The sequence below is a fragment of the Sapajus apella genome, unplaced genomic scaffold (assembly GCF_009761245.1).
Source record: "Sapajus apella isolate SASKATOON/1434 unplaced genomic scaffold, GSC_monkey_1.0 scaffold30, whole genome shotgun sequence".
Classification (NCBI taxonomy): Eukaryota; Metazoa; Chordata; class Mammalia; order Primates; family Cebidae; genus Sapajus; species Sapajus apella.
In genome coordinates this window covers 14,993,984-15,006,825 of record NW_022436970.1, presented here as the reverse complement: position 1 = coordinate 15,006,825, position 12,842 = coordinate 14,993,984, and the positions used below count along the sequence as shown (strand labels likewise).

At 34.5% G+C, this 12,842-nt stretch overlaps 1 protein-coding gene across 2 annotated transcripts in view; it reads right to left on the bottom strand.

Moving 5' to 3' along the window:
* DOK6 (docking protein 6) overlaps positions 1-12,842 on the bottom strand; it is a 459,594-nt gene that overhangs the window by 257,416 nt on the left and 189,336 nt on the right. The window lies entirely within an intron of this gene.

The following is a 12,842-nucleotide window of genomic DNA, read 5'->3' as shown; positions in this document are numbered from 1 at the left end:
TTTTGAGACGGAGTTTCATTCTTGTTACCCAGGCTGGAGTGCAATGGCGCGATCTTGGCTCACCGCAACCTCTGTCTCCTGGGTTCAAGCAATTCTCCTGCCTCAGCCTCCTGAGTAGCTGGGATTACAGGCACGCGCCACCATGCCCAGCTAATTTTTTGTATTTTTAGTAGAGACGGGGTTTCACCATGTTGACCAGGATGGCCTCAATCTCTTGACCTCGTGATCCACCCGCCTCGGCCTCCCAAAGTGCTGGGATTATAGGCTTGAGCCACCGCGCCCAGCCTTGTATTGTTTTTTTGTTGGTGTATTGTTATTTTTCTTCCAAAATATTTTCGATTCACTGTTGGTTGACTCCAAAGATGCAGTGTCCACAGATGCGGAGGGCCGACTATGCTCATTGTATACTTCTTGGTTAGTTGCTTTGCCTGAAGAACCAAGTTTGATTGAAATCTTTTCAAAGGATTTAATTAGAATTCTTTTTAGTGACTGCAAAATATTTCATGGAATAAGGATACACCATAAATGCTCAACTATTTTCTTGATACAGATACATTTCCAGTTTTTTGCCATTATACATAATGTATTTAATGTTCCTAAACCTATATCCTCATGTATTAGTATGTATGCTTATATGAGATATATTCCCAAAGAGGCTCATAGAACCAATGATATGCATGTTTATTTAATAGCAATTGCCAGTTTTCTTGAAAAACTAAGGAAAATCATTCATATTCCTATTAGCCATTATGAGAATATACATTTACCTACATTTTCATGGGAAATAAATGTGATAACTCATTTTCCCCCTTTCTTAAAATTTTATTTTATTGTGATAAGAACACTTAACATGAGATCTACCCTCTTAACAAAATTTTTAAAGGGCAATACATTATTGATGAGTAGAGGTGCAATGTTGTACAGCAGATCTCTAAAGCTTATTTACCTTGCTTAACTGATACTTTATGTCCATTGGTTAGCTCCTGAATTCCCCTTCCCCTGCCTTCTGGCAACTACTATTCCATTCTTTAGGTTTATGACTTTGACTATTTTAGATACCTGATACAAGTAAAATCATGCAGTGTTTGTTTGCTCGTTGTTTGTGACTGGCTTATTTCACTTAGCATAATGCTCTCAAAATTCATCCATGTTGTTGAAATTGCAGAATTTCCTTCTTTTTAAAGATTGAACACTACTCTATTGTATGTATATTCCACATTTTCTTTATCCTTTCATCAAATGATCAACATACAGGTTGTTTCCATGTCTTGGCTACTGTGAATAGTGCTGCAATAAACATAGGAGTGTTAACATCTCTTTAAGATCCAGGTTTTAATTATTTTGGATAAATACTCAGAAATTGGATTGCTGGATCATATGGTAATTCTCTTTTTGATGTTTTGAGGAACTTCTATACTGTTTTCTATAACAGCTGCATCAATTTGCATTCCCATTAACAATAGACTAGGGTTCCAATTTCTCCACATCCTCACTGACACTTGTCTTTTTATCTGTTATGTTTTTTTGTAATAGCCATCCTGACAGATTTGATTTACATATTCATAATACTCATTGTGGTTTTGATCTATATTTTTATAATAATTAGTTATGTTCAGAGCACCTTTCATATATCTGTTGACCATCTGTATCTTACGTCTTCTTTGGAAAGACGTCTATTCTGTTTTTGAATTGGATAATTTATTTATTGGCTATTGAGGTGTATACATACCTAATATATTCTGGAAATTAACTACTTATCAGGTAGATCATTTGGGAGATTTCCTCATTCTGTAGTTTGCCTTTTCATTCTGTTGATATCTTTGCTGTACAGAAGCTTTTTAGTTTGACACAATTCCATTCGCCTATTTTTATATTTGTTATCGGGGTTTTCTGTATTATATCCATGAAATCATTTTTCTAGACCAAGGACATATAATTTTTCCCTATGTTTACTTCTAGGAGTTTTACCATACCACGTTATAAAGAATAACATACTTAGGAATAAACTTAACTAAAAGTTAAAGATTTGTATGCTTAAAAATATAAACATTTATGAAAGAAATTCAAAAAGATACCAAAAAATGGAAAAACATCGTACCCAAAACAATCCTCAGATTCAATGCAATCCCTACCAAAATTTCAATGACTTTTTTAATGAAAATAGAAAAAAACTCTACAATTCATATGGAAGCAAAGAAGACTATGAATATTCAAATCATTCTTGAGAAACAAGAAAAAAGCTAGAGGTATCACACTTACTGATTTCAAATATATTACAAGGTTACCATAGTCAAAACAGTATAATACTGGCATGAAGGCAGATATATAGACCTATGGAACAGAATAGAGTACCCAGAAAGGAATCCATGCATATATAGTACACTGATCTTCAACAGGGGTGCCAAGAACACACAGTAGGCAAAGGATAAGCTTTTCAACAAATAGTGTTGGAAAATTGGAAATTCACATAGAAAATAATAAAATTAGACCTCTATCTTACACCATATCCAAACATCAAATCAAAATAGATTAAAGACTTAATTATAAGATTTTAAATATATTTACAACTTGAACTGAGGGTTCCTTTTAATCTTGGGTTTATGCTCATTTTTATTTTGATTTTTATAGCTCTAACCATTTTATAATTTAAGTCTTCTTAAAAAACGATTTTGCCTACTTGATCATAATGGATAAGCTTTTTGATGTGCTGTTGCATTTGGTTTGCCAGTATTTTAGTGAAGATTTTTGCATCAATGTTCATCATGGGTATTGGCCCATGATTTTCTTTTTTGGTTGTGTCTCTGCCAGGTTTTGGTATCAGGATGATGTTGTAACTCATAAAATGAGTTAGAGAGGATTCTCTCTTTTTGTATTGTTTGCAATAGTTTCAGGAGGAATGGTACTAGTTCCTCTTTGTACATCTGGTAGAATTTGGCTATGAACCCATCTGGACCTGCACATTTTTGGGTTGGTAGGCTATTAATTGCTGCCTCAACTTCAGACCTCGTTATCGGTCTATTTAAGGATTCAACTTCTGCAAGGCTGATTCAACATATGCAAATCCATAAATGTAATCCATCACATAAACAGAACCAAAAACAAAAACCACATAATTATCTCAATAGATGCAGAGAAGGCCTTCGATAAAATTCAACAGCCCTTTATGCTAAAAACTCTAAATAAACTACATATCAATGGAATCTATCACAAAATAATAAAAGCTATTTATGACAAACCCACAGCCAATATCATACTGAATGGGCAAAACTGGAAGCATTCCTTTTCAAAACTGGCACTAGACAAGGATGCCCTCTCTCACCACTCCTATTCAAAATAGTATTGGGAGTTATAGCCAGAGCAATCAGGCAAGAAAAACAAATAAAGGGTATTCAATTAGGAAAGAGGAAGTCAAATTGTCTCTATTTGCAGACGACATGATTGTATATTTAGAAGACCCCATCGTCTCAGCCCCAAATCACCTTAAGCTGATAAGCAACTTCAGCAAAGTCTCAGGATACAAAATCAATGTGCAGAAATCACAAGCACTCCTATATACCAAAAACAGAGAGCCAAATCATGAGCAAACTCCCATTCACAATTGCTACAAAGAGAATAAAATACCTAGGATTACAGCTAACAAAGGATGTGAAGGACCTCTTCAAGGTGAACTACAAACCACTGCTCAAGGAAATAAGAGAGGACACAAACAGATGGAAAAACATTCCATGCTCATGGTTAAGAAGAATCAGTATCATGAAAATGGCCATATCACCCAAAGTAATTTATAGATTAAATGCTATCCCCATGAAGCTACCATTGATCTTCTTCACAAAACTAGAAAAAACAACCTTAAATTTCATATAGAACTAAGAAATATTCTGCATAGCCAAGACAATCCTAAGCAAAAAGAACAAAGTTGGAGGCATCATGCTACCTGACTTCAAACTATAGTACAAGGCTACAGTAATCAAAACAGCATGTTACAGGCACCAAAACAGATATAGACCAATGGAACAGAACAGAGGCCTCCCTAAGAAGTAATGCCACACATGTACAACCATCTGATCTTTGAAAAACAGGGCAAAAACAAGTAATGGGGAAAGGACTCCCTGTTTAATAAATGGTGTTGGAGAAACTGGCTTGCCATGTACAGAAAGCTGAAACTGGACCCTTTTCTTACACCTTATACCAAAATTAACTCCAGATAGATTAAAGATTCAAACATAAGATCTAACACCATAAAAAACCTAGAAGAAAACATGGGCAATACCATTCAGGACATAGGCATAGGCAAGGACTTCATGAGTAAAACACCAAAAGCAATCGCAACAAAAGCCAAAGGGGACAAATGGGATCTAATTAAACTTAAGAGCTTCTGCACAGCAAAAGAAACAATCATTAGAATGGGAAAATTTTTTTGCAAGCTACCCATCTGACAAAGGGCTAATATCCAGAATCTACAAAGAATTTAAAAAGATTTAAAAGAAAAAAAAAAAAAAACCATAAAAAAGTGGGCAAAGGATATGAACAGACACTTTTCAAAAGAAGACATTTATGCAGCCACGAAACATATGAACAAATGCTCATCATCACTGGTCATTAGAGAAATGCAAATCAAAAACCACATTGAGATGCCATCTCATGCCAGTTAGAATGGTAATCATTAAAAAATCTGGAGACAACAGATGCTGGAGAGGATGTGGAGAAATAGGAACACTTTTACACTGTAGGGGGAGTGTAAATTAGTTCAACCATTGTGGAAGACAGTGTGGTGATTCCTCAAGGATCTAGAAATAAAAATACCATTTGACCCAGCAATCCCATTACTGGGTATATACCCAAAGGATTACAAATTTTTCTATTATAAGACATATGCACACGTATGTTCATTGTGGCACTGTTCACAATAGCAAAGACCTGGAACCAACCCAAATGCCCATCAAGGATAGACTGGATAAAGAAAATGTGGCACATAAACACTATGGAATACTACGCAGCCATAAAAAAGGATGAGTTCATGTCCTTTGCAGGGACATGGATGAATCTGGAAACCATCATTCTCAGCACACTGATGCAAGAACAGAAAACCAAACACTGCATGTTCTCACTCATAGGCAGTTGTTGAACAATAACACATAGACTCAGGGAGGGGAATATCACACAATGGGGTCTGTTGTGGGGTGAGGTGCTAGGGGAGGGATTGCAGGGGGTGGGGAGATTGGGGAGGGATAACATTGGGAGAAGTACCTAATGTAGGTGACAGGCGGGTGTAGGCAGCAAACCACCATGGCAAGTGTATACCTATGTAACAATCCTGCAAGATCTGCACATGTACCCCAGAAATTAAAGTATAATAATAATTTGCCATTTGTATTTATAAAAATGTGAATTGCTTAGTCATAATCTTTGCATAACTGTTAACATTTTCTCCTTGTCACTTTATAAGAACTTTTTCCACATTACAGTTTTTCAGATTTTATCTGTTACCTGCATTTCCAATATTACTCTATAACTCTAATTTGTGTAGTAACTATGCTTGTGAATCTTTCACTGTAGGAGAGCTGTTTGAGTCTTTAGGCTCAGATATATCAGGCCTTGTGTTTTACAGTTCTGGAACGTTTGTCTTTATAAAGAAAATCTGTCCAATCTCTAGGTTATGCATACAGTTTTCCAAATTTTCTTTGAATTCTTTTTAGACTTTAACATATTGTCTTTGTTTATTCATAGATATTATATCATATAAATTTTAAATAATTTTTCCTACTCCAAGAGTAAAATTTTGTTGACAGCCAAGTAGGAACTATACCAAAATGCACTGTTAAAATAGGAGAATTATATAATTTAATATTATGTTTTTATATCCAAGGAAATAATCTGCTTTATGTTTTTAAATAAGACTTGTTATTTCCCTTTATATAGTACCCTTCTTATTAAATCCCTCCTGAATATTTACCTTTTGCTGCTATGGTATATTGCTGTAGCTTTTTGTTAATTTTTAAAGTTAAAGCTAAAAATATATTAAAACAACAATATCAGATGTTACTATGCTGGCTTCATAAAATAAATTAGATCATACTCCTTTTTTATGAGTTTTAATAGTTTCAAATATTTAAAAAGGCATCATTAGCTTTTAAGTAGAATTCAGATATAAAAATCCTGATCTTACTGTTTTTTGTAGTAATTGACTTTTAGTCATTTTAAAAATCTTTAATCCATGCTGGGGCATTGAACAGTGCTTGGTACATACAGGGTGCTCAATAAATATTAATTAATGAATACATAGCAAAAGATGCGCAGGATCCCAACGATAAAACAAGAACAAAGTAAAATTTCAAACATGAAACACCAACAGTTGGGTACACCCAGCTAGCAGCATGGGGGCTCTGGGCCCATTCCTCTCCCAATGAAATGTTAGAACTATGACGGTAATGTTAGACTGCAGTGCCTCTCTGCACCCCGATACTGTGTTTCTCTATGGAGTCACAAAGGCCACAAAGTAGATCAAGTGTGACTACCAGGTAACTCGTCACTCCCGGGAGGTAAGGGGGTTGACTTGTTTGCTGCTTGTTGCAATGAGTGCTGCTTGTTCAAAATGGGCCTAGTTTATGGTTCTGGGATCTGCAACTGTGACACAAACCCACTGCCTGTGTGGGTATCCATCTGGGCTAATCACATTGCCTCTTTGAGACTTAGGGAAAAAAATTTCTTTTCCTCTGAGCCGGGGGTCTTTTTGTCATCTGCTAGGATTCATGAAAGAGTAACACGTGAAACCATCAGTGTTTGATTGTTTTCTGTGTACAGAGTTATTACCTCCTTGGTTAAATTTACTCCTAGGCATTTTATTATTTTTTAATGCAATTGTAGATAGGCTTATTTTAAAACATTTCCTTTTTGAGGGAGGCTGAGGCAGAGAATTGCTTGAACCCAAGGGCAGAGGTTGCAGTGAGTCGAGATCGTGCCACTGCACTCCAGCTTGGGCAACAAAGCAAGACTCCATTTCAAAAAAATAAAATAAGAAATAATTCATTTTGAGTTGTATGTTGGTGAAAATAAATGCTACTAATTTTTGTATGTTGATCCTCATATTCTGTATCTTCACTGAATTCATTTATTTATCCTAACAGTTTTTAAATGGAGTCTTAGGGTTTTCTCCATATAGGATCATGTCATCTGCCAACAGAGGTAATTCTGATTTGGATGTCTTTTGTTTCTTTTTCTCTGATTTCTCTGGGTATGACTTCCAGTGCTATGTTCAATAGAACTGGCAAGGCTGCACATCCTTTCCTTGTACCAGATCTTAGAGAAAAAGCCTGAAGTTTTTCTTCATGGATTATGATATTAGCTGTGGGCTTTTCGTAAGTGGACATTATTTTGTTGAAGTTTGTTCCTTTTATATGTATTTTTTGAGAGTTGTCTCTCCTTCCATATAATTTTAGAATTCTTTGGGATCTTTAAAATATAGACAATTATGTCGCCTTCAAAAAATGGGCAGTTTTATTCGTTGCTTTCCAATCTGTATGTCTTTTATTTCTCTTCCTTGCCTTACTGTGATAGCAGAGCTTCCTTTACTGTCCTGCACAGCATGGAGAGCAGGAAAGCTTTCCTTGTTCCCAGTCTATGGAGAAAGCATCAGTTTTTATCTTAAGCGTGATGTAGCCATAGGCTTCTGCAGATGTTCTTTATCAAGTTGAGGAAGTTCCCATGTATTCTTTCTTTTCTCATAGTTTTTATCATGAATGTCTTTGAATATTGTCAAATACTTTTTCTGTGACAACATATTTTATTTTTTAGATTATTAGTAGGATTACTTTCTTGAGTACTGAAAATTATACTACCTTTTATTGTTGTTACATTTCATTTGCCAAGTCTTTAAAGAAAGGCCTCAAGGAAAAGACAGCATATGGCTGTCATCTATGTTAAGTGAATATATGTTTGGTAATTAGCTTCAGGACTTAGGTGAAAACTTGTACGGTGCCCTAGTTGTTAACAGCATGCACTGAGGTTCAAAGTATGTCTGTTTCTTCTTTGGTTAAAGGGACAGGACAGTTCACAGGGCTGCAGGGAGCACTTTTTGCACTAATACATTTCCTATTCTTATTGCAGAACTATAGAAAGTTTTCAGTGGAACTACTGTTACTTTTTCTGTATCATTTTGTATGTTTGAGCTTTTAAAAATGACAAATACTCCCTGAATGCTGCAAAATGATTTGATATCAGCTGATTCTGAAACATACAAAAAAAGGATCTCCTAACACGGGTCTCATAAAACTAAAGGATTTTTTGAAATTTTCTATCCTGAGGCAGTGGTACAGATACTCTCTCAGATAAGGAGAAGCGACACTCTTATTAAACTTTAGAAAGTGGGTTTCTTCAGACTTCACCACTGCACAATATATCCATATATCAAAACTGCACTTGTACCCCCAAATTTATGCAAATAAAATGAAAATGGATTTCTTGTTATCACTTGGTAATTCCTTTGAGTATCTGATAATCTATACAATATCTACTTGATACGGAATTTTCTTGGAAAATAAAATTTTATTAACAGATATAAACCACTGTAGCTTAACATCTATCTAAAAATAATTTGCATCAAAAAGTAATACAATTTCTTGTTTATGAATTTCAAGTTTTTTTTTTTTTAATCCCCATCAGCATGTGTCATGAAGTTGAGGCAATTTATGAGAATCTTGCCATTATTTCTCAAACACTTTACTAGCTTCAAGCAGGCTTATATCTACACATAAAAAGTAGTATGAAAAAACAAATAATACTTTCAAGTAGGTCATATTTAAAGTAGTTGAAACTATTTGCTAAAAATTCAAATAAAAGCATTCTTCTAACATTTGTATCTCACTTCAGCCACGTTGTCAGGAAATTCTTCTCTAGGAAGTTAAGGCCATTTTATCTGAATCAAGAGCCCTTCATTTCCCAAAAATCTTATATGAACTATAAAACCAGTATTAAAAAAACCTTCAAATTTCACACTTGCGTGTGTGAAATTGAGACATGAGAAGAAACAATCTTTGTCAGCAAGAGGATTCTATCTGTTCCAAAATGTTTAAAAAACAGAATAGAACTTTGTCTTTTACGGTTAATCATAGTTCCTTAATTAGTATGCCAAGTAAGCCACTTTTTCCCACTGGTAATTGATAATGGGAAAGTTCGAAGTCAGAAATACGGAAATTATCTGCTTATACTAAAAATAATTACAGTGTTCAGTTTAAGTTATGGGTTCAAAGTCTCACTGTGATTTATTGAGACCACTACTTGTCAGCTTCCATTAAGAATGCTATTAGTGACCCTAGTTTGATGCTTATATTTTGAAATTTTCCTAGTTAAAATAAAATTACTATCCTATTTCTTTATAAATGTTTTTCACTGAGGATAAATTGTATAACTTAATTTCCAAAATAGTTTCCCTAAAGTTATTCTTCACAAATACCTGCATCTTAATTTCAACTTTTTGGCTCACCAAGAACTGAGTAAAGTTTTCCACAGATGTCTGTATCTTAAGCTATCTAGCAATCTGTAGAAGAGACTAACACGGTAGCAATAGCTGTGATGATTATAATCAGGGTAGCAGATGCTGGTATAGGTTTTACATGATCTATACACTGGTAACAAATGTCCACAGGGCACTCTGTAAAGCAGGCCAGCAGAATTGCAAGCTTCTGGGCTACAGCGGTAGGTTTTTGCAACATGAAATTAGTGTCAAAAGGTAAGCCATCTTGTAATGTTTGCATTTGTCCTACAAATGTGTGGTAAGTGCATGCAGCAGCATTTCAGAGGAAACCAAGCAGGGCCTGGATAATTATTTCAAAGTTAGCCATAAAACAGTATTCTAAAATGACCTTGAAGGGAGTGGTCAGTTCACTGAAAGAGCATGTAGGCTCAGCCTTCTGCTGAATCACCTGTACTGAAAAATGGAAATCTCACAATACAACTTTAAGTCTGGTTCTTCATTATTGTTCATGCCACTAGGTAAGCATCTAACAGTTCCTATTAAGCCACTGCACAGTGGCAAAGATTTTAGTATTGTCATTTTCATTGTTAAGAAATAATGCATATCACTTTATCATTCTGAAAGCATTCTATACTAGGATGGTGTAAGAGTTTAGTTTTGTAAACACAAGTTATTGTAAGACATAATTTTTCTTCACTAATTTTTAATATATCCTTGAAAATGCACTAGATTTCTATTTTACTTGAGTCTACTCTAGTTCATTGATATATTTTTATTTGCTTCCACATTATTCTTTAGCAATAAACATCTCATTTTGGAATAGTTTTAGATTTAAAAAATTATGGCAAAGATAATACTGACTTTCTATATTGCCTATACCTAGCTTCTCCAATTAGTAATTTGTTAAAGTTTTACTAACTAATCACAATTTATTAAGTTTTCCTTAGTTTTTACTTAGTGTTCTTTTTTAGTTTTAAGATCCCATCCAAGATACCACATTACATTTATTCACCATACCTTCTTAGCTTCCTCTTCTTTGGGACAGTTTCCCAGGCTTTCCTTGTTTGTGATGACCTTGAAAGTTTTGAGGATTACTCTATCAACATGATTTATCACTGTTGCTGTTCACCTTGGTCACCTGGCTGAAGTAGTGTCTGTTAGTTTTCTCCACCATAAAGTTGTTTTCTACCACCCCTTTCTGTACAATTCTCCTAGGGAGGAAGTCACCATGAACAGCCCCCACTTAAGGCACAGGGAGTCATGTTCCACCTTACATAAATTATTTATAATTTTCTGCACAGGATATTTGCCTATACTCTCCTATGTATTTATTCATCAACCATTGCTAAAGCATGGACTCAGAAACATTCATTTATAAATTGGGTTATAATCCTTTGCTACTTTATAACTCAAATTGTTCCATCTTTGGCCACTGGGAACTTTTGTGTCCCTTTGACATAAAGCAGCATTTTGTGACACTTTCTTACTTTCTGGCACTTCAAGATGCACTCAGCTCATCTTGTGTATTTTATACCCCAGTTCTAGAATCAGCCATTTCTCCAAGAATTCCTGGTTCCTGTTACTAAAAGCCAGGAAAGACCTGGATGCTTTGTATACTTGGGAGTTTTATTTTAAAATTCTAAATCTTTATGGCCTTTAAATAAAAATTTAAATGCTTTTGTTAAGCCAACCCAGTGGGGAGAGTGTTTTGTTTGCACTGAACCTTGTGTAAAGATGAGGTGCTCTGACTCTAGCACCTGGTGTGTGTGTGTGGGGAGGGGGGGCACTGCTCTTACATTTACTGTCTTGAACACCCTTGTCCTCTGTTGTGCATAGATCAACAAAATTCAACAAATCATACTTCAGAATTTCCAGATACTATATAATCACAAGTACTGCTGAATTACAGTTATGTATACATGAGTTTTTGAATTAATAATATCAATATATTATAGAGACTGACATTTATAAACCAAAAACTTGGGATGATGGGACCATAGAACTCAAATGTACTATTCAAATAATACACCTTTTCTATTAAAATGCTCTAAGTATCAGGACGTAAATCAGAGCTTTGCTTTCCATTGGGCCATTGGTATGTATTCTGTGATCTGTGAGGGAAAGGACATTCAGGTGATACCGGGATAAATGAGGTGGAGAAGAGTCATGGAGCAGCAAAGATATTTAGACAAAATTTTAGGAATATGTATTTTCTCCAACTTCCTAGAATATAGAAATTTTAAAAGGTATAGTCTTGTAAGCTTTATAACATGCACAAGCCTAGTTTAAAACCAATAGAAAGTTAAATGGAGAGTAGATTATACTGATGTAAATCAGAAAAGCCATCTGTATAAATATATAAAATTGCATTAAATGTTTTTCAACTCTAATATGGAACTCAAGATTGTGATCAGATTGAAAGGAACAGTATACTGAATGAGTAAGTTATTAACTAAACATGAATTTTAGGTTAATATCTTTCCAAACACAACATAAATAAGATTTTCACAAAGAAATATAACTGAATATTGTTTTCTTCCAAATTAATGGGCTCCATTATTTCCTACACATTCACAATACTACTCACTACAATTTGAAAATGTAAAGTAATAGGGAAAATTAGAAATTTAAATAGTAAACATTACCTTTTACTTTTTTTTTTGAAAATACTTGTTTTAATATGAGAGACTAAGAGCCCCAGGAAAAATAAAGTGGTTTAACAGCTTCAAGATAGAGGACAGGAAGGCAGAAAAATAATTGGATAATAATATATTATACCAGCAAGGTTGGGAAAGGGTGTATTACAAAATGGGAATTTATATCAATTAACAGGCTTCTGTGCAACCCCAAAATGTCAATTTTAAATGATGAAATGAGGTTAGATGGCAAGTGAAAAGAAATATGCCAGGACAGACGCATAAAGGCACGCAAGAAAAGAGGAGCAAGAGGTAAATTCCAGTTCAGTTTAGCCATAGTAAGAAAAGGTAGGTGAGGAGATGTGAGCAATCTCAGTTAGGTAAAGAGACATTATCAGTTTTAGAATAATATAACCTGGTATTAATAATAACCATAAACAAACTATACAAAACTAGAAGCACCATTTTCCTTTTAAAAAATACTGAATAAAATTTCTCTCAAAGACCTAATCATTAATTTAAGTTCACATCTTGCAAACCTTTAGTACTTTTTGCTAACATCCATTATAAAACGAATGCACTGTTTCATTGAGCAAAATCTTTAAAAAGCGATAAGCCAACTAATATATTACACACCACAGAGATTCCAACATGAAAAATACTGCAAGTTCAAACTATAAACTGCTTTGTGTCTCAATAATGTCAGAGTGCTTCATGAACTGGGATGCTAAAATTCA